The sequence below is a fragment of the Ranitomeya imitator genome, chromosome 7, assembly GCF_032444005.1.
Source record: "Ranitomeya imitator isolate aRanImi1 chromosome 7, aRanImi1.pri, whole genome shotgun sequence".
Classification (NCBI taxonomy): Eukaryota; Metazoa; Chordata; class Amphibia; order Anura; family Dendrobatidae; genus Ranitomeya; species Ranitomeya imitator.
The window spans coordinates 28,579,422-28,602,695 of NC_091288.1; the positions used below are offsets into that span (position 1 = coordinate 28,579,422).

At 41.5% G+C, this 23,274-nt stretch overlaps 1 protein-coding gene across 1 annotated transcript in view; it reads left to right on the forward strand.

Moving 5' to 3' along the window:
* The window catches only part of KCNJ3 (potassium inwardly rectifying channel subfamily J member 3), a 266,397-nt gene that overhangs the window by 87,291 nt on the left and 155,832 nt on the right, over window positions 1-23,274 (forward strand). The gene's annotated exons all lie outside the window — the stretch shown is intronic.

Consider the following 23,274-nt stretch of genomic DNA (forward strand, 5'->3'; position numbering starts at 1 on the left):
TGACTTACTTCACCATAAGGGCCAATAGAGACATCTTAACATATCTGTTATACACCTGTCTCAGATCCGGGCTTTGATTCCTTCACCCCAATCTGCTGAACTCTGTTGTTCTCAATGTTGGGTTTTGCAGGTGTAATGTGTAATATAATCGTGTGCCGGCTTCTGTAAGGTGACACATACTTGGTATTAAGACTTTTAGAGTTCCTGAGTCCTGTGTGCTTGCAGCCTCCAATACATCTGGCATCTGTTTCCTGGCCTCCTGCCTGTGGCTTCCATTGCTTCTGCTACCTGCTGCCACTTTCCTGTCTCCTGTAGCTTTCAGTGCTACGTCTTACCACTTCTCCTACATCCATGGCCCTTCTGCTCCTCCGGGACTTTTGGCTTGGAGGCCACCAGGTGAACCTAAACAATACTTCTTCAGGTTAAAATAGTCTTGCCACCTTCTTGATGATCACTATCAGATCTTTGATGCTCCACTCTTAATCCTCTAAATACAAAGGTCCTAGGTATATACAATTACAATAACAGTATTGTAGCACTTTTTGGTGAGGTAAGGACTTGCCCGTTCCTCAGACATAGTGTTGATACTTGCCTGATATGTTACTGCTATTTACTGCTGTGAGAATAGAAGACGGAACTGCCTCATTCACAGTCTGGAAACAGAGGACCCGATTCATCAACGCCGGTGATCTTCACGCCAGTCTTGAGTGGATGGTGTGGATTGTAAGGCTCATGATTCATTAAGAGGCATATATCTTAATGAATTATGTGAGGTGCGAATTGGTGTCCATCTCTGTGTGTACCTCCAGTCTTTGCGGTGTATTCATCATGAATTTGATGTGCAGCGGCCGCCACGGCCCCATTCCACTTTGTTGGAGCTGGTCGACAATGATGGGAGACGGCAAAAAGTCTCAAAAATGTTAGCGTAAGCTCAAGTTGCGATAAAATCGCGTTTCTGTATTTTTAATGCTTTTAAACTTTGATGAATCGGGGGCCGGAGTTTTTATCATGGCTACATCAACTATATAAAATTTTAAAATACTGATAAAATAGAAAAGCATAAATTTAGGGAGGGTGGGTAGGAGGCATATTTCATTAGGCCAATAGATGGACTTTCTGGTAAAATGATGAAATGTACATGATGCTAAAAGTCATAAACCGAATGTGATCTTTCCTTATTAAGTTAGATTTGATAGCGTTTCCCTTTCGATTTCATACTATTACTTCACTGTTATCGCATGGAGACTTGCCTAGAACCACGCTTTCTTATCTTTTCAGCTTTAGTCTTCAAAATCATAAGCTACAAAAATATGGTGATAAAAAATGCAGCTCCTGTTGCCTAGTAACACCATAACTATATATAATACCGCTAACGCGTGCATTGTTTTAATGAAACAGAACAGCGATTCCCCCAGTATACACTGAATTACATAATCGCTGGAAATATTCGGGAAATGATGTTTCCCAGCGAAAGGCTGTATATTTGTAAAAGTTTATAATATGGTGTCAGCAAACACCATCCGTGCCCAACCGATGTCCGGTCTACCAATATTTGTATACCTAGGATTGTGTTTTGCTCAAGATTTCCATGGCATTTACTCCCGGGTCAAAGAAATTTCAACCATATACCTCTGTGGCTCCAACAAATTAAGAATGGGAAAAACATTGCTCATGTACTCACCCCTCTGCGCTAAAGCTTTCAATGCTGAATTACTCAGGAGCTGATGCCCGGGTTACATGATTAGGAGAGTTGGAGGGTCATTCTGCATCTTATTAATCAAAGCAGCCTGAATAATGCACATTAGTACATGACTAGGAGAAGAAATGAGGAATTTGATTCACGCTCTCCTGGTCTGGAGTCCAAATTGGTCCTCCATGGAAACCGGTCTTCACTTTATTGCTGGACATCCTAGGTGATTTATGCACATACTAGGTCCAACAACGTCATGAGGCTTAGTAAGTGCCAGATGTGCCGAGAATGCTGGTGTAAGGTTCACTTTGTGAAATGGATCCATGAAACCTCTGTTCCTGAGGGGGCACACGGTCTCCGGGCATTGGTGCCGCTTCCCAGAGGTCACGTGCAATCGAGGGCTTAGACTGTCTAGATCCTCAGGATCTGCCAGACAGCTGAAGTGGAACCCAACAGTGATGGATCCAAGTTGAAAAATACAGTGAGCACAGGTAAAGGAGCCAACCAAACATGGAACACTAGAGTCTCAATCCTAAAACACAAGGCTTCAGAAGATGATGTCACTGATCCACATCTGTCAACTTGCAAAACCCGGCCTTGTGCACAACAGAGAGCCCGAAATGAAGGAAGCAGAGCCCAGGATACCTGAGACAGATGTGTAACAGCCGGGCCCAGGATGCCGGGCACAGGTGTGAAAACCAGCTGCCTCAGAGGTCTGGATGATGGATCAAGATATCATGAATTAATTTGGACAGCAGGTTAATCAGGGACATCTTTGTTGTAAACCATACACCCTCCACTTGGTGCATGGTCACAGTCATACTTCCTGATTCATCAAGACTGGCGTTGTTCGTGGCAGCCTTGATGAGGGAGGGTGTTTGAATCAGGGGCCCCTGATTCATTAAGAGGTGCATGCATCTTAATGAAGCAGGTGTGTCTTTAAAATGGCGTGTGCCTCCATACACCACGCCACAAATGTTACTATGTAAGATTTCTGGCATAAGGTTTGCCACAGCTCGTCGTGAATTAAATGAACTGTTGCATTGTGCCCCACCTGTCCCTTTCCAGTTCCATCCATTTTGATGGAGCTGGGCAAAATTGGCATGAAAACAGCAAAAGTCGAGAAACATTTGCATAAAAAAGTTTCGACTTTTCATTGCAATTTCTACCAGAATTCTGTCATAATTGGTTTGATGAATTGGGGCCATAGATCATAAACACCCATGTCATACCGTACCAAATGATAAGCCTCATACAGTAATACAGTATTTTGCACACCAAAAATGGCAATTGATTAGACAAATAACACTTCCATACAGGTGCCTAAATATCTGTATAATACAAATATTTGCAGAAATCCACTTGCCTGGTCAAGGACACAATTGGTCATGTTATTTCCGTAGCAGGCCACACTAATAAATTAAGTGGGAACAGCTATGCTATGTAAATAGAATAGAATGGTGCAGAAGGTTGCCGTATTAAAGGAAATTTATCAGCAGGTTTTTGTTATGTAATTTGAGAGCACCATGAAGTAAAAGATGAGACTCTGATTACAGTCATGTATCACTTTTTAGGCTGCATTTTGTTTTGTTTTTTCAATAAAATCAGTGTTTTATTAGCAGTAGATTTGCACTACAGGACAAGCTGCCTCGTGATTAATAGTCAAACCCTGCCATGCCACTGATTAGCAGCTTTCTGTTACTATATAGTGTACACAGAAAGCATCCAATCAGGGGTGTGGGCGGGGTTATAAGCTCAGTATTCCGAGCTCTGCTAGATCTGCAGCAGAGAAAACTGGGATTCTACCACAACTGCTGCGCCCAGCAAACTAAGGCTACTTTCACACTAGCGTCGGATTCGGCCTGTCACATTGCGTCGGGCCGAGATTCTGACGCTAGCGTTTGTTGTGCCGCACAACGGGTGCAGCGGATGCATTTCTCCAGCGCATCCGCTGCCCCATTCTAAGGTGCGGGGAGGTGGGGGCGGAGTTCCGGCCGCGCATGCGCGGTCGGAAAAAGCGGTCTGTCGGCTGCAAAAAACGTTACATTTAGCGTTTTTTGCTCCCGGCGGTCCGCCACAACACGGCGCAACCATCGCAAGACGGTTACGTGTGTCAATACGTCACAATGCGTCGGTAATGTAACTCTATGGGGCAAAAACGCATCCTGCAAACAACTTTGCAGGATGCGTTTTTTCCCATAAACGTCGCATTGCGACGTATTAAAAAAAACACCAGTGTGAAAGTAGCCTAAGTGATACATCACCGGTATCAACGTCTCTGCCCTTACTGTATGCAGTTGTCAAATTACATAGTGAAAACATGCTTTTAGATTCCCTTTAATATAGTGCATTGCATCATCATGCATCATCATGGTGGCAATTGTTAGGTCTGGGTAGGGTTCCCCCCCACTATAACACAGGTGCTGAACAATGCAATTAGTACTTTACAGTGCTTAAATAATTCCAACATGTAGCCAAATCCATCTCCATATTGTACATACACCATTGGCCTTAGCGGTAGTTGCCCACGGTGGAACTTTTTGGGGGAGCAAATAGGGACACTAAGAAGGTATTAAAGCTGACAGCTAATGCATGCTGTCCGATCCACGGGCAACAGGTTTCAGGCACGGGCTGTACGATTTCAGCCATGTATGTGAGAAAAGCATACTTTAAAAACCGTCAGGGTCTCAGCCGCTTGGGTAACTATTTGGAGATGTCAGTCCCCGGCGGCTTCTCCGTGCCCAATGCCAATGACCGAAAGATTTCTCCCTATACAGACATGCAGGGAGACACCTATCACTCAAGGGGAGCAGGCAGAGGGAAAACCAGCCCCTCTGACTAGTTACCTACGCGGCTTGGTCCCTGGCCGACTTTTAAAGGGCGTAATATTAGAGACAGCCCAAGAGTGGCGCTCTTCTTAGAAATCATGTTTGTCTTATATCTAATCTCCTACGTGAACCTGTCTGTGCTTGTTTCACATAGCTTCAGTCATTTCTGGATTCTTGCCTCTTTTGCAACCTGTAAAATGACAAAGCAACAGACCTTCACAATATTTTAATCATTAAGTCCGGCTACGGGGATTGTTGCCAGTAGTAATCCACCGTGCACTTGACTGTTACCATGAGCAATTCTGCACAATAGATCTGCATACAGTGCTACACAGTGATCCTGCAACAGAGAAAAGCCTCGTAGCACTATGAAATTTGGCATTCATCGGCTTTATAGAAATGTCGACTCCAGCCAATAGTCTTATTTTTTTCTTTTTTTTTTTCACAAAGATCCACATAATCCAGATTTGACAAATTTAGCAGTCTGCACTGGCTGTCTGCCCAATGCATTGTTAATGAGAGCCAGGCTAAAAATTCTATTGTAATTGCACATGAGTTCAGTTTTGGTTGCTGAAATCGGAGAATTGTATTGTGACGGGAAGGTTATCAGTTACAAAGAATTGTCAGCCATTAAAATATCACTGTGTTCTCATGAGTAATTCTAATTGTGTATTTCTCGTAATGTGTCTGTTCGAAACATAAAAGCCATCTAGAAGAAGCCGGAATTGCATTGTACTGTGTGATTTCACTAACTACAAAGGAAAAGTGAACCAACTATTGATGGCTGTTCTGGGGCAAAACAAAATCACCTTCTGATCTCTTCTTTTTTTCTGTGTTTAATGTTCCTGCATTGCCCCCACTGGAGAAATAAAGCATTACACAGCTTCCATTGCAACCAATAGGCTGTCCTTGTAATGCATGGACATACAAGGTCCTTCAAAAAAGAAAGACGCTCTTTGTAGCTAAATAATGAGGGTCCATATGGTTAAAGGGGTTCTCTGAGAATGAGGAAAAATTGTGTCACTGAAATAATTCAGACTGCAACCTCATGTGTCAGAATGGGCTGCAGACTGAAGACATACAGCTCCTGAGACCTGTGTCTCAACTGAAAAGAGCTGTATTACTCATGCCCTAGTTGGCCAGGAGCAGGGCTGTGATATGTGAAGAAGTAATGATTCCTCATTGAGCACAACGTGGCTTATCTCCAGCATCCTCCTCCTCAATATTTATTTATTTTCCAGTTGGGCACACTCAGTCCTTTGCTATAAACCTCTCAGACTGATGGAGGTGGAGTAGGATGAAGCTGGAGATCTCCTTGCCGAGCAAGACATATTTCTTTATATATCACAGCCATGCTCCTGGTAGCCAACTGATGCATGTGTGATTCAGCTTTTGTCAGTTGAGACACAGGTCTCGGGAGTTGTATGTCTTCACTCTGCAGCCCATCCAGGCATGTGACTAGGATAGGCTGCAGGTTGAATTGGATCAGGGACTCCATTTTATCCCATTCTTGAAGAAGCTGAATTTTTTACGCTGCCTATAAAAAAAAACGCAGCGTCTTACGGTTCCAACAATGTAGATGGGATTTATAGAAATCTCATGCCCACTACGCTTTTGTTTTACGCTGTGCAAACTGACCTCCAGTGCATTTTTAAAATCCTCATCATATCAATTTCTTTTGCAGGTGCACTGAGTTTTATGTGCAGTTGTTTTACATAAAATTGTGTTAGGTGCGGAGAATCCGCAGGTAAAAATGCTGCAAAAATTAACTAAAAATGCATGTAATGTGCACATGACTATATCAAAACCTACAAGAAACAAAATGAGCAAAACCCTGCTGTAACTAAATAAGTAAAAAGCGAAAGTGCACTTAAATAACTCAGGGTTCTTAGTAATACTCTTTTTGATCAAAAATAGCATAAAAGCCATCCCACCATCATCAAGGTGACTCTGACCTGGACGGTCCTACACTGTCTAATATTAAACACCTTACCATGTGTCAAAGTTGACCTCAGTGTGTGAATAAGGGCAGATCAAAAACAGTATTACTAAGAACTCTGTGTTATTTAAATGCACTTTTGCTTTTTACTTATTTAGTTACAGCAGGGTTTTTGCTCATTTTGTTTCTTGTAGGTTTTGTATGTTTTATGGCCAATGTGAACATGCGCTTTTGTACTGCTCAATTTTTGTGTTTTGTCTTTTATTTTTGCATCCTGTGCAAGTCGGGGCGTGGCCTCCCTTTCCTGAGCTAGAAATCACATTTAAAGGCTTCCCCAGTCTGATGTCCTCTGATTTGCACTCGGTCCTTTTGTCTGCCCTTATTCACACACTGAGGTCAACTTTGACACATGGTAAGATTTTTAATATTAGACAGTGTAGGACAGTCCAGATCAAAGTCACCTTGTTGACGGTGGGATGGCTTTTATGCTATTTTTGATAAAAAAAAAAGTATTACTAAGAACCCTGAGTTATTTAAGTGCACTTTTGCTTTTTACTTATTTAGTTACAGCAGGGTTTTTGCTCATTTTGTGTCTTGTAGGTGTAGTATGTTTTATGGCCAATGTGAACTTTTGTTTATGTACTGCATGTATACCAACTCAAACCAATCTCAATTTTTGTATTTTTTCACATGACTTTATAAGTAGATTTTTGCCAAAGACAAATACCAGGAGATATCAAAAACAAAACTGCTTTTATTAAAAAAAAAAAATGACACACCAAAAAGAAACAAAAACCGCAGCGTCAAAAACACAATAAAAACTCTTATAAAAAATGCACTCAAAAACACAATGAAAAAAGTGCAAGTAACCTAATTATTTTAACAGGTGCAGAAATGCTGCAGAAAATCTGCAACATGAAAAACCCACCAAATACTCATCGTGAGAATGTAGTCCTGCAAGACTGACAAATCCATATTAATTTTTGTGGTTTTGTTGTTACCAGGCCACATACTGTAATTCTTCAAGCCAGGATGATTATGGCATCTGTGTGCTGTCCTTTTTTTATTTTACACTGACCCATTGATTTCAATAAGCAAGTTTGATTTGTAACTAGCATCAAAAATGGACAAGCATCCTTTTTTTAAATTTTTTTGCAATCACTTGGTCCCCAAAAAAACACGTACATGTGAACAATTCCATAGGCTATAGGGTGTATGCGTCATATCTGATAAAAACATGGATGGAACCCGTAAATGAAAGGCAGACGTCTGATTGAGACCTCAAGCTGATTGAATTATCTTATCATCGCATCACACACAGAGCAAAATCAGCAGTATTTCAGGGTTAGCAGTTTTGTAAGAAAAATGGTAGATTTGATTGACAGCTACCACACACACTGTTTAAAATCTACTATATAAAGCTGAATGTGTGTATGTGTGTGTGTGTGTATGTGGGTGTGTGTGTATGTCCGGGATTGGCATCTGCACCGTCGCAGCTACAGCCACAAAATTTTGCACAGTCACACGTCTGGACCCCGAGAGCGTCATAGGCTATATTGTGAGGTGAAATTTTAACCCCGCGCTTTCCAATTCACCAAACAATTTTGCCCCTATCTACATAATGGGGAAAAAAGTGAAAGGAAAAGTGTTGGAGGCGTCGCAGCTACAGCCACAAAATTTTGCACAGTCACACGTCTGGACCCTGAGAGCGTCATAGGCTATGTTGTGAGGTGAAATTTTAACCCCGCGCTTTCCAATTCACCAAACCATTTTGCTCCTATCTACATAATGCGAAAAAATGAAAGGAAAAGTGTAGGAGGCAAATTGACAGCTGCCAGATGTGAACAAGGGGGACTTAAAGAATGAGAGCGATGGCGCCAAAGAGAGTATATACCATACAATTGCTAAGGTGGGGCCCGACATGGGATACTCACCACACACGGGGATATAAACACACACACAAAATGCGCCACACACTACCACATGCTTGAACACATATTACCCTCAGCACACATTTCACCACAAATACACCAACCTCGCCACATAAAAGTCGAAACACAAAAGTCGCCACTCAAAACTCGCCACGCGCAGAACTCGCCACATGCAAAAACTAGGCTCTTGCAAAACTCGCCACAAGTGCAAAACTCACCTCATGGAAAACTCGCCACACGCAAAACTTGCACACGCGGAAAAATTGCCACATGCACAAAAGTTGCAACACATGCAAAAGTTGCCTCACACAAAACTTTCACATACTCAAAAGGCACCAGACATAAAACTCGCCACGAGCAAAAGTCGCCATGCGCAAAACTTGCTGCACACAACTTGCTACACTAACCTGTCACATGCAACTCGACACACAAAAAGTTGCTACACGCATGTTGCCACAGAAAACTCATCTCACAAAAGGAGCTACATGCATGTCGCCACATGCAACTCAACACACACAACTTGACAAACAAAACTCGCCCTAAAACACACACAAGTCTGGTATTATCCTTCAAAAATAAAAATCTGATTAATAAGCAGACAAACTACAAGAGCAACAAATGTGCCATATAGGAAATACGGCAGCTGTCAGACACATGACCTGTCTATTATGTGTATGTGTGAGCTAATATATACTGCCAGGGGGAGGGCTTCCTGTAGGCTGGGGATTTATCAGGCTGCCAATTTAGCTTACAAATACTGAGGTAAAAATACTGAGCAAATAACGTGTGAACGAGGTCTAATACAGGAGGAGATGACATACAGATATAAACTATATACAGGGGAGATGACACACAGATATATACTATATACAGGAGAGATGACACACAGGTATATACTATATAGAGGAGGAGATGACATACAAGTACATATATATACACAGGAGGAGATGACACACAGGTATATACTATATACAGGAGCAGATGACCTACAGGTATATACTATATACAGGAGGAGATGACATACAGGTATATGCTATATATAGATGATGACATGCAGGTATATACTATATACAGGAGGAGATGACACACAGATATATACTATATACAGGGGAGATGACACACAGGTATATACTATATACAGGAGGAGATGACATACAGGTATATACTATATATAGAAGGAGATAACATTCAGGTATATACTATATATAGGGGAGATGACACACAGCAGGTATATACTATATATAGGGGAGATGACATACAGGTATATACTATATACAGGAGATGACATACAGATGTATACTATATACAGTGGGGCAAAAAAGTATTTAGTCAGTCAGCAATAGTGCAAGTTCCACCACTTAAAAAGATGAGAGGCGTCTGTAATTTACATCATAGGTAGACCTCAACTATGGGAGACAAACTGAGAAAAAAAAATCCAGAAAATCACATTGTCTGTTTTTTTAACAATTTATTTGCATATTATGGTGGAAAATAAGTATTTGGTCAGAAACAAACAATCAAGATTTCTGGCTCTCACAGACCTGTAACTTCTTCTTTTAAGAGTCTCCTCTTTCCTCCACTCATTACCTGTAGTAATGGCACCTGTGTAAACTTGTTATCAGTATAAAAAGACACCTGTGCACACCCTCAAACAGTCTGACTCCAAACTCCACTATGGTGAAGACCAAAGAGCTGTCAAAGGACACCAGAAACAAAATTGTAGCCCTGCACCAGGCTGGGAAGACTGAATCTGCAATAGCCAACCAGCTTGGAGTGAAGAAATCAACAGTGGGAGCAATAATTAGAAAATGGAAGACATACAAGACCACTGATAATCTCCCTCGATCTGGGGCTCCACGCAAAATCCCACCCCGTGGGGTCAGAATGATCACAAGAACGGTGAGCAAAAATCCCAGAACCACGCGGGGGGACCTAGTGAATGAACTGCAGAGAGCTGGGACCAATGTAACAAGGCCTACCATAAGTAACACACTACGCCACCATGGACTCAGATCCTGCAGTGCCAGACGTGTCCCACTGCTTAAGCCAGTACATGTCCGGACCCGTCTGAAGTTTGCTAGAGAGCATTTGGATGATCCAGAGGAGTTTTGGGAGAATGTCCTATGGTCTGATGAAACCAAACTGGAACTGTTTGGTAGAAACACAACTTGTCGTGTTTGGAGGAAAAAGAATACTGAGTTGCATCCATCAAACACCATACCTACTGTAAAGCATGGTGGTGGAAACATCATGCTTTGGGGCTGTTTCTCTGCAAAGGGGCCAGGACGACTGATCCGGGTACATGAAAGAATGAATGGGGCCATGTATCGTGGGATTTTGAGTGCAAACCTCCTTCCATCAGCAAGGGCATTGAAGATGAAACGTGGCTGGGTCTTTCAACATGACAATGATCCAAAGCACACCGCCAGGGCAACGAAGGAGTGGCTTCGTAAGAAGCATTTCAAGGTCCTGGAGTGGCCTAGCCAGTCTCCAGATCTCAACCCTATAGAAAACCTTTGGAAGGAGTTGAAAGTCCGTGTTGCCAAGCGAAAAGCCAAAAACATCACTGCTCTAGAGGAGATCTGCATGGAGGAATGGGCCAACATACCAACAACAGTGTGTGGCAACCTTGTGAAGACTTACAGAAAACGTTTGACCTCTGTCATTGCCAACAAAGGATATATTACAAAGAATTGAGATTAAATTTTGTTTCTGACCAAATACTTATTTTCCACCATAATATGCAAATAAATTGTTAAAAAAACAGACAATGTGATTTTCTGGATTTTTTTTTCTCAGTTTGTCTCCCATAGTTGAGGTCTACCTATGATGTAAATTACAGACGCCTCTCATCTTTTTAAGTGGTGGAACTTGCACTATTGCTGACTGACTAAATACTTTTTTGCCCCACTGTATAAGGGAGATGACAAACATGTATATACTGAGGTGATGAGGTGAAAATGAGAGGTGTGAGGTGAAAATGAAAAGGTGTGAGTGCAAAATGAGAGGAGTGAGGAAAAATAGTGGAGTGATCAGAAAATGACAGATGTGAGGTTGAAATGACAAGTGTTAGGGGGGAATGAGAGGAGTGAGGGAGAAAATGAAAGATGTGATTGGGAAAATGAGAGGCGTGATGGGAAAATAAGACAAGTGAGGTGCTATAACTAACCACAGATATTTACTATGCCCAGGCAACGCCGGGCTCTTCAGCTAGTATATATATATATACAATAAATAATTTAATGTTGTGAACAAAACAAGAAAATATAAGCTCTCGCTAGGATATAATCCCCAAGAGTGCCCACAGGATTTTTTTTATTTATTTCTAAACAAACCTACAAGCTACAGTATTTTACAGACTGATTAGTAAACTGTAATAAATTACAAACATTTTTAATAATATACGTATGCAGCTCAGAATACCAATATCCACACATCGAGTACCTCTACTGTGACCTTCAAAATTACGACAATTACAATCTCAAAAAAAATTTCCGAACATTCCTCCAGATCATAGAAAAATGTCAAAGTGCCCTATTCTTTGGACCACCCAGAAATTAGTGACGGTAGGGAAAGAGCAAAAAAAAAAAAAAACAAAAACAGAAAACATCTTGTCCAAAAATGTACAGTATATTTTGGTATGTGTATTTCATAAGGATAAATGCAAAAGAAAAATATTAAAAATGTTAAAATTCAAACTCCGGATAAATAAAAAGTGGTAACCACTCACTGTTTTTTTTGTCATTGCCCTGGATCTCAGTTAGCAAAACTACAAAAAAATGTTTTTTGTTGCAATTTGCAAATAATAATAATAATAATAATAATTTTATTTATATAGCGCCAACATATTCCGCAGCGCTTTACAAATTATAGAGGGGACTTGTACAGACAATAGACATTACAGCATAACAGAAATACAGTTCAAAACAGATACCAGGAGGAGTGAGGGCCCTGCTCGCAAGCTTACAAACTATGGGGAAAAGGGGAGACACGAGAGGTGGATGGTAACAATTGCTTTAGTTATTCGGACCAGCTATAGTGTAAGGCTCAGGTGTTCATGTAAAGCTGCATGAACCAGTTACCTGCCTAAGTATGTAGCAGTACAGACACAGAGGGCTAATACTGCATAAAGTGTATGAGAACATGATGCGAGGAACCTTTTTTTTTTTTTTATTATAAATAGGCCACACAGGGATCGTTAGGTTAATGCATTGAGGCGGTAGGCCAGTCTGAACAAATGAGTTTTTAGGGCACGCTTAAAACTGTGGGGATTGGGGATTAATCGTATTAACCTAGGTAGTGCATTCCAAAGAATCGGCGCAGCACGTGTAAAGTCTTGGAGACGGGAGTGGGAGGTTCTGATTATTGAGGATGCTAACCTGAGGTCATTAGCGGAGCGGAGGGCACGGGTAGGGTGGTAGACTGATACCAGGGAGGAGATGTAGGGTGGTGCTGAGCCATGGAGTGCTTTGTGGATGAGGGTAGTAGTTTTGTACTGGATTCTGGAGTGGATGGGTAGCCAGTGTAATGACTGGCACAGGGTAGAGGCATCGGTGTAACGGTTGGTGAGGAATATGATCCTGGCTGCAGCATTCAGGACAGATTGGAGCGGGGAGAGTTTTGCAAGAGGGAGACCGATTAGTAGAGAGTTACAATAGTCCAGACGAGAATGAATAAGTGAAACAGTCAGAGTTTTTGCAGAGTCGAAATTAAGAAAAGGGCGAATTCTAGAAATGTTTTTGAGATGCAGGTAAGAAGAGCGAGCCAGTGATCGGATGTAGGGGGTGAATGAAAGGTCAGAATCAAGGATGACCCCAAGGCAGCGGGCATGTTGCTTTGGAGTAATGGTGGAACCGCACACGGAGATGGCAATGTCAGGCAAAGGTAGGTTAGTAGAGGGAGAGAACACGAGGAGTTCAGTTTTTGACAGGTTTAGTTTCAGATAGCAAAAGTCATCTTTCATTTTTGTGGTAAAATAAACTGATCTGCTTTTAGGTAACAGAGGCAGATTTTTCTTTTTAGAAACTTGATAAAATTGCCCTTTTTTTGTTTCTTTATATAGAATTTTGATGGTGGTGTAGATCTCCGAGAACAATGGGAGGTTCCTGCCTAGACTAGGAGTTTGTGAGCCTAAATATGAACTGACTCCCTTAACTCAACATTCTGTTGCACAACCGTTTGAGACAATCACTACAATCATACGATTTCTGTAACTCTCAATGAGACTTCTGCGCCTGTCCACACGAATTTTGACCACTCCTGGTTAGCAAACAGCTCCTTGTGTCTCAGGTGAGAAAGAGTATTTGCCAGACTGCAAGTTCAGCTCCTTCCACAGAGGTTCAGTAGGATTTAGATCAGGACTCATAGCACCATTTCAGAATAATCCAATGCTTTGCTCTCAGACATTTGCTTTTAGCTGTGTATTTTGCGTCATTATTCCTTTGGAAGACCCATGAACTGCGTCTCAAGCCAAGCTTCTGACACTGGGAACCACATTTCACTACAAAATGCCTTGATAGTCTTGAGATTTCATTTTATTTTGCTCAGATTCAAGACCTGCCGCGCCAGATGCAGCAAAGAAGTCCTAAAACATAACTGAGCCTCCTCCATGTGTCACAGTAGGTATAATGTACCGTACTTTTATTTGTAGGCTTCATTTTTGCATCTGTGAACATAGAGCTCATGTGAGTTTCCAAAAAGTTCCAGTTTTGTCTCATCTGTTCAAAAGGACACTTTCCCAGAAGCTTTGAGGCTTGTAAATGTGCAATATGGCAAATTCCAGCTTTACTTTTTTATAATTTGCTTTTAACAGTGGTTTCCTTTTTGGTCCTCTTCCATCAAGTCAACTTTGGCTAAGCAATGGATGGTGGGATCTGACACTGATGTACCTTGACCTTGGAGTTCACCTCTACTCACTTTGAAAGTTGTTCTGGGCTCTTTGGTTACCATTTGTATTATCTGACTCTTTAGTTTGTCATTAGTTTTCCTCTTTTGGCCACGTCCACGTAGGTTGGCTGCAGTACTATTGACCTAAAACTCCTGAATAATATGTACAACTGTAGTAACAGGAGCACCAAGCTGTTTGGAGTCTTTTAGCCTTTACCTTTTGCACGTTTGTCTATAATTTCCTTTCTAATCTCCTGCAAAAACTCTCTTTAGCTTTCTTTGGTCCATGTTCAGTGTTGTACACACCATGATACCAAACAGCACAGTGACTACTTTTCACCCATTAAATAGTTGATTGAGTGATTACAAGATTGTAGACACCTGTGAAGCTACATAAAATGCTTCTATGATCACAGTATTTTCAATATTTTCTAGTGGAACCATCATTTTTGTCCAGGCCAGTTTTATTAGCTTGTGACACAAAGAGAGGAACTGACCCGGCATTATCATGTAATTAAAATGGGAAACTCCTGTATAAACTCCTGGGTGAACTCGGTCTGACTTTCAAAGCCCAAAGTATATGGAGGTGCTCCATTAACCAGTCTCACATGGGGAAAAGGCAATATGGTGTATCCAGTGAAAACTTACCAATGTCCATAAAAGGTTTTTATGTTTTTCTTTATTTCAAATCTTCCTTGTAATGATACCGATAGTGCCACTGAGGAAGCCTAGGAGGTTCCCTCAGAGGGCACGGGACAGAGCACTGGGAGTGAAAGAACTACAGTGACGCAATGCCCACAGGACCTGCAACTAAGCGGTCATGTGATCAGACAGGACCTGCGACTAAACGGTCACGTGATCGCAGGGGGCGAGTGGACGGAGAAGCAGCCGAGAGCAATGAGATAAGGGCACAGAACGATAACGTAGTCAGTGCAGAGCCAAGGGTCTAAAGCCAAACAAGAGCGAGGTACCAGGGGATAAGACAGAGAGTAAACCAAGACAAGCCAAGGGGTTAGAGTACCAGGAAGGACAGGGCAGTGCAATGCAGGATACAGAGGTGGAAGTCAGGGGACAAACCAGGACACACAGAGAGTAAACCAAGACAAGCCAAGGGGTTAGAGTACCAGGAAGGACAGGGCAGTACAATGCAATACAATGAGGAAGTCAGGGGACAAACCGGGTCACACAGCAAAGCTCAAACGCACAGAGGCACAACGATTAGAGACGGGTAACCTTGGTTAGCAACCTATAACCGAGTACACGGAAGTATAACCGACACCAAACCCAGGAACCACCCACATTAAATAGCCGCCCCAGAACCAAAGAGAGGCGAACTAGAATTAACCCTGACCTGACCAGGACGGAGGCAGAATCATGCCGTCCAAAGTCATGACATTCCTTACCTGTTAAAGCGCACTCCAGGGCTAAACAGATGTCGTCTACTCTGCTGCACTTGCCGCCCTCCCACTCTCCCTCTGCCGCAGATATGGTTTTAAGAAAAATGTGAAATAAAGTACAACTTTGTATGGACATTGGTGACTGCCGCTAATATTCTTATTCACTGGATAGTTTTATTAGTTTTTTCTTCCAGTTGAACAACAATTGAAAAGCAAAGTCTGAATGTTATTAGTTGATATTCCATAAATTTAAACTGAAAAATACTTTTGTCAGTTTCGAGTTATTTCAGTGCCCATTGTTTTTTTTTCTTACTTTGACAGAAGGGTACCGACAATTTTATCCATGTGTGTATATATACAGTACAGGCAAGAAGGGGCCATATTTCAGGAATGGAGAGGTACAGGAAAAAAAAGAAAAAAAAACCATCAGATTCAGGAGAACCCCATTTTTATAGCAAGTAACAGGTCTTCTTTTAGATTCCAATAGCAACACTAATATAATGATCCATAAATATAATGACCCATAAGTCCTACATATTGGGATCAGCAGCAATCATGGCGGTTTTCTTCCTTTTTACCAATACGATACAAATAATACACACTGAGAGGATGATTCTACAGTAGCTGCAGTAAACTACTGGACTGTAATCCGCTGGCTATATATTTTCAACCTTGTTCATTTCTTACATCTCAGCAAATAGCCAGTTACTGGTAAGGATGGAGAAAAACAATATTAGTGGAAGGGAGATGGAAGAGCACGCCATGCACTGTCGCCCTTCTCTAGTAACTGTAAAGGAGGTTGTATGAAGCTTGTGTGATTGATGGGGCCTTTCCAGCCTTTCCCAGAGATAATTGTTCATTGCCGCTTTTCAATTGCTCCAATGTGGTCAGGTAATTACGGAGCAGCCTTACCAGAAACACATGGTCGAGGGAGCCATTCAGCACACGTGCTTATAAAAATAACCGCTATACTAGTGCATCCCTTGTAGATGATCACTACGGTTAAGATTAAGGGTATGTGCACACGTTGTGGATTCTCTGCGGATCCGCAGCATTTTTTGAGGTGCAGAAACGCTGCAGATCCGCAATTGATTTACAGTACAATGTAAATCAATGAGAAAAAAAAAATGTTGTGCACACTTTGCGGAAAATCCGCTGCGGTTTAAAAGAAGTAGCATGTCACTTCTTTTTTGTGAATCTGCAGCGTTTTTGTACCCATTCCATTATAGAAAACCGCAGGGGTAAAAAACGCAGCAAATTCGCAAGAAAACCGCAGCAAAAACGCACAAAAAACCCTGCAGAACCGCAGGTGCGTTTTCGGCCAGGAGAAGCAAGTTTTTGTGTTACATATAATACAGCCACAGTGACATGTTAAATTAAGGCGAGCCTTGTAATTAGCATCACAGGTGTAATGGGTGAAAAGTAGTCACTGTGCTGTTTGGTATCATGGTGTGTATCACACAAAACATGCACCAAAAAAAGTTACGGAGAAAGTTGTCTCAGGAAATTAGTAATAAAATTATAGACAAACATGTTAAAGGGAACCTGTCACCCCGTTTTTTCAGTACGAGATAAGAATACTGTTAAATAGGGCCTGAGCTGTGCGTTACTATAGTGTATTTTGTGTACCCTGATTCCCCACCTATGCTGCCGAAATAACTTACCAAAGTCGCCGTTTTTGCCTGTCAATCAGGCTGGTCAGGTCAGATGGGCGTGGCGACATCGCTGTTTCTTAGCCCAGATCTTGCATATCTTTCCATTGGTGGCGTAGTGGTTTGCGCATGCCCATCTTCTGAATCCACTTGGCAGGAGAAGAAAAAACGCGCGATCTGCGTTATTTCCCTGGTGATCTGTGGGGGCGGCCATCTTCCTGAGGCCGCGCGTGCGCATATGGAGTCCTCTGCTGCCCGGGGCTTCAGGAAAATGGCCACGGGATGCTGCGCGTGCGCAGATGGAGATCGCGGTGGCCATTTTCCTGAAGCAGAGTTCGCATCTCGGCTTCAGGAAAATGGCCGCCGCGATCTCCATCTGCGCACGCGTGGCATCCCGCGGCCATTTTCCTGAAGCCCTGGGCAGCAGAGGACTCCATATGCACACGCGCGGCCTCAGGAAGATGGCTGCCCCCACAGATCACCAGGGAAATAGTGCAGATCGCGCGTTTTTTCTTCTCCTGCCCAGTGGATTCAGAAGATGGGCATGCGCAAACCACTACGCCACCAACGGAAATATATGCAAGATCTGGGGGAAGAAACAGCGATGTCGCCACGCCCATCTGACCTGACCAGCCTGATTGACAGGTGAAAACGGCGACTTTGGTAAGTTATTTCGGCAGCATAGGTGGGGAATCAGGGTACACAAAATACACTATAGTAACGCACAGCTCAGGTCCTATTTAACAGTATTCTTATCTCGTACTGAAAAAACGGGGTGACAGGTTCCCTTTAAAGGTAAAGGCAATAAGGCGATCTACCAACAGCTTCATGTTCCTGGTACTATAGTTACACATATTATTCAGAAGTTTAAGGTCTACGGGACTGTAGTCTGCTTCCATGGATGTGGCCAGAAAATGACAAACTGAAGAGATGGATGACAGCCCAGAACAACTTCCAAAGAGATTAGAGGTGAACTCCAACGTCTAGGTGCATCAATGTCAGATAGCACCATCTGTCACTATTTTGTCCAACGTGGACTTCATGTTAACCAAGGAGGAAACCACTGAGGCTTTTTTAGATTTTAACTTCCTGTTCTTTCAGGAAATCTACATGTACCTTAGTAGCAATAGACTGACTTAGACCCTACCTTTTGTTTTTGTATGGGAGCATCTAAGGAGCGTGTGCAAAGGCCACTATGAAGGGACAGTAAGCAGGGTCAGATGTGACATCACTTATTGTGGTTGGTGGATCCGATTTATTAACTCTGTATAGAGGTGTTATCAGTCACTATAATCATGTCTCTGATGATAAGGAAACTGCTGTAAATTATTCATGAAAGGACTGGAAGGAAATTCTAATATACAGTACAGACCAAAAGTTTGGACACACTTTCTCATTTATAGATTTTTCTGCATTTTCATGACTATGAAAATTGTAAATTCACACTGAAGGCATGAAAACTATGAATTAACACATGTGGAATTATATACTTAACAAAAAAGTGTGAAAAAACTGAAAATATGTCTTATATTCTAGGTTATTCAAAGCAGCCTCCTTTTGCTTTGATGACTGCTTTGCACACTCTTGGCATTCTCTTGATGAGCTTCAAGAGGTAATCACCGGGAATGGTTTTCATTTCACAGGTGTGCCCTGTCAGCTTTAATAAGTGGGATTTCTTGCCTTATAAATGGGGTTGGGACCATCAGTTATGTTGAGCTGAAGTCTGGTGGATACACAGCTGATAGTCCTACTGAATAGACTGTTAGAATTTGTATTATGGCAAGAAAAATGCAGCTAAGTAAAGAAAAATGAGTGGCTATCATTACTTTAAGAAATGAAGGTCAGTAAGTCAGAAAAATTGGGAAAACTTTGAAAGTGTCCCCAGGTGCAGTTGCAAAAACTATCAAGCGCTACAAAGAAAGTGGCTCACATGAGGACTGCCCCAGGAAAGGAAGACCAAGAGTCACCTCTGCTTCTGAGGATAAGTTTATCCGAGTCACCAGCCTCAGAAATCGCAGGTTAACAGCAGCTCTTATTAGAGACCAGGTCAATGCCACACAGAGTTCTAGCAGCAGACACATCTCTACAACAACTGTTAAGAGGAGACTTTGTGCAGCAGGCCGTCATGGTAAAATAGCTGCTAGGAAACCTGCTAAGGACAGGCAACAAGCAGAAGAGACTTGTTTGGGCTAAAGAACACAAAGAATGGACATTAGACCAGTGGAAATCTGTGCTTTGATCTGATGAGTCCAAATTTGAGATCTTTGGTTCCAACCACCGTGTCTTTGTGCGACGCTGAAAAGTTGAACAGATGGACTCCTCATGCCTGGTTCCCACCGTGAAGCATGGAGGAGGAGGTGTGATGGTGTGGGGGGGCTTTGCTGGTGATACTGTTAGAGATTTATTCAAAATTGAAGGCATACTGAACCAGCATGGCTACCACAGCATCTTGCAGCGGCATGCTATTCCATCCGGTTTGCGTTTAGTTGGACTATCACTTATTTTTCAACAGGACAATGACCCCAAACACACCTCCAGGCTGTGTAAGGGCTATTTGACCAAGAAGGAGAGTGATGGGGTACTCCTTCAAGGTTGTTGGAAGACCATTCCTGGTGACTACCTCTTGAAGCTCGTCAAGAGAATGCCAAGAGTGTGCAAAGCAGTCATCAAAGCAAAAGGTGGCTACTTTGAAGAACCTAGAATATAAGACATATTTTCAGTTTTTTCACACTTTTTTGTTAAGTATATAATTCCACATGTGTTAATTCATAGTTTTGATGCTTTCAGTGTGAATGTACAATTTTCATAGTCATGAAAATACAGAAAAATCTTTAAATGAGAAGGTGTGTCCAAACTTTTGGTCTGTACTGTATTCCCAGCAGTGGTGATTTGTCAATATACACACGTGGTCAAAATTATTGGTACCCCTCGTTTAATGACAGAAAAAAAAAACAATAGTCATGGAAAAAAATTGAATCTGAAAAAGTAATAATAAATAAAAAATCTATGAAAATAAACAAAGGAAAGTCAGACATTGCTTTTCAGCCATGTTTCCACAGAATAAAAAAAAAAAAATAAAACTCATGAAATAGGCCTGGACAGAAATGATGGTACCCCTGAAAATAATGTGACAAAAGGGACATGTTAAATCTTTGTAAAGAGCTGAAACTTGCCGTCTGGAAAAGGCGACCTTTAAACACGAGACAACTGGAGCAGTTTGCTCTTGAGGAGCAGCCAAAATACCTGTCGAGAGGTGCAGAAGTCTCATTGACAGTTACAGGAATCCTCTGATTGCAGTGATTGCCTCAAAAGGTTGTGCAACAAAATATTACCGTAAGTTAAGGGAACCATCATTTCTGTCCAGGCCTATTTCATGAGTTTTGTTTTTTTCAAAATTCTGTGGAAGCATGGTTGAAAAGCAATGTCTGACTTTCATTTGTTCATTTCCATAGATTTTTTTATTTTATTTATTATTACTTTCGTTAGAATCAAGTTATTTCTGTGACCATTGTGGGTTTTTCTGTCATTAAACGAGGGGTACCAACAATTTTGACCCCTTATGTATATATGCAGTTGTGCAGTATTATTACTGCACCCATAGAGGTGTCTGGGGCCATTCGATATGCATTTGGTTGTATACAGAACGTATAAAATATTTTCAGTTGTGTTTTATAAAGAAAATCTTCCATAAGAAAATATCTTTGTAATACTGTGGCATATGAGTGCCTTCTTCCTTTTTCACGTAGCTGTGCATAATGCCTAAAACGCCCATCTGTAGCTTATTGAAGGACCCAAAGAAAACTACAACAAAAAGGGGAAAAATAGAAAAAATATTTTTTTTTAACCAGTAAAATATTGAGACATAAAAAAAAGAAAAAACAATTAGCCTTATACCAATAATTAGATTTTCGGATGGTATAGATACTATGCGTGAACATCAATAAAACACTCTCGAAGCTTTGGCTTCCGCATGTGAGAATCGGAGAATAACACTATATTGCTGGCAAGGCAATCTCTTTAAAAATTAAACCGGTCTCTCAAGTTTTTGCCGCCGCTTTTGGGTCTGGATCGTAATGTAACCAGCCTTCTGACAAAATCCTCAATAGGAAGTAACATGGTGCTTTAGATTTATCAATGTTAGCAGTTTGCTGCGGAGAAAATGGGAGACGACGGAAATCTAGTGTAAGAAAAAGTAGTAACATCACAGAATGCAGTGAAAAAAGTCCAGTTCTTTTTACTGTTGATATCAAATTTTTGGTCTTTGCAAAAATCCGGTGTTCACAGGTGATTAAATAAAAAAGAAATGTATTTCGATTACGAGTTACAATGAAAAAGGGTTAACTAAGGGTAAAAGATAAAGAAATAGGCTCACGGAGATATCCATCAGTGTTAGGGCTAATTCACACGTCCGATTTTTCCACCTAGGAGAAAAACAGTCCAACTATTCTAGACAGACTTTGATTTGAGTGTGATCTGAGTGTTATCCGTTTTTCTCGTAAGTAGAGAAATTAAATAAAGTTCCTCCACCTTTTCCTTTTTGACAGTCGGTGAAAATCAGACCACACTTGGATGTCATCTGAGTGTTGTCCAAATTTTTACACGGACCCATTGACTTGCATTGCCCGTTTTGATCCGACGCTCAGGTCAAAATCAGACATGTTTCCAATATTTTCAGAGGATCACTTGGTCGGAAGAAAAAAATCGGACATGTGCAAAGCCCCATAGTACTGACCGTGAAAATCAGATGTGTGAATGAAAACTTAGGCTATGTTCTCATGATGAGCTTTTGGTGAGTTTTTGATGTTCAGATTTTCTGCAAAATTTCTGTACTCATTAAGTTAAATAGATTACTTGACTTTTTTTTGAAAATCTGCAGCTTAAAAATCTCATCGTGGGAACGTAGCCTTAGAGAGAGATATGAGTAAAACAGTGAAGTATTTAAAGGGAAGGTGCCATCAAAAAAAATTTTTTTCCAGCGATTGAAAAAATGTAAAGAATTAATGTTTAAATTTTCTTAAAAAATATTATCATTTGTTTATAATTTAGTAAAATATGAAAAATAATTTTAAAAGGTTTGGCATTTCCAATTTTAAACACTAGGGGGAGCAGCTACTGAAATTTGACAAAAATCTAGTGTACAACTAGCTCACATTACTGCACTGCAGTACTTATGGGTGGAGTCTGCTCACATGGGTGTGATGTCTCCTCCCTTTCTGGGTGTTTGCTAAGGGATAAGAGACCATGAAATTCAGGAACACAGTGAGAAGCCATTTTGTTGGTGATTGCAGAGTTATACTGACAAGTAGACAGTCACAGAGGATGGCAGGCAGCAAGGATTCTGGGAGATATATGGTGGAGGGAGAAGGGTGACAGCAGCATAGAGTATTTCAGGAGAGCAGTGTGTTGGGTTATGGAGGCACCATGCTCAGTGCGCGGAGCAGCCAGGGATTTACATAGAGCGCTGTCTTTTATACACATGGATGGACCGTCTGCTCCACAGAAATACAGGAAACATTTCTGCTGATTGATGGCCTGTTCTGATCCAGACTTTGCTTGCAAAAACCCTATTCTCCTCCTCAGATCCTGTCTTCTCCATCCTGTCCTGGCGATGTGTGAAAGAGAGGCGACAGGCACAGTATGGGGTGACACTGTCAGGAAATGTAGCCATATAGTAACGATAAAAATGAGACGCTCGTCGATGGGGCTCTATCTCAATGGACTTTATCGTAGAGTTGCCTACTTCGAAAGGAAAGAACATGATTTTAGTAGTGGTCGACCGTTTAACCAAGGCTGCTCATTTCATCCCCTATACCGGATTACTGACAGCCAAGCAGACAGCGGATCTTATTGTACAGAATGTTTTTTGGCTACACGGAGTTCCGGATGAAATAATATCAGATCGAGGGGTCCAATTTACCTTAAGATTTTCTGCTTTCCATCCGCAGTCTAAC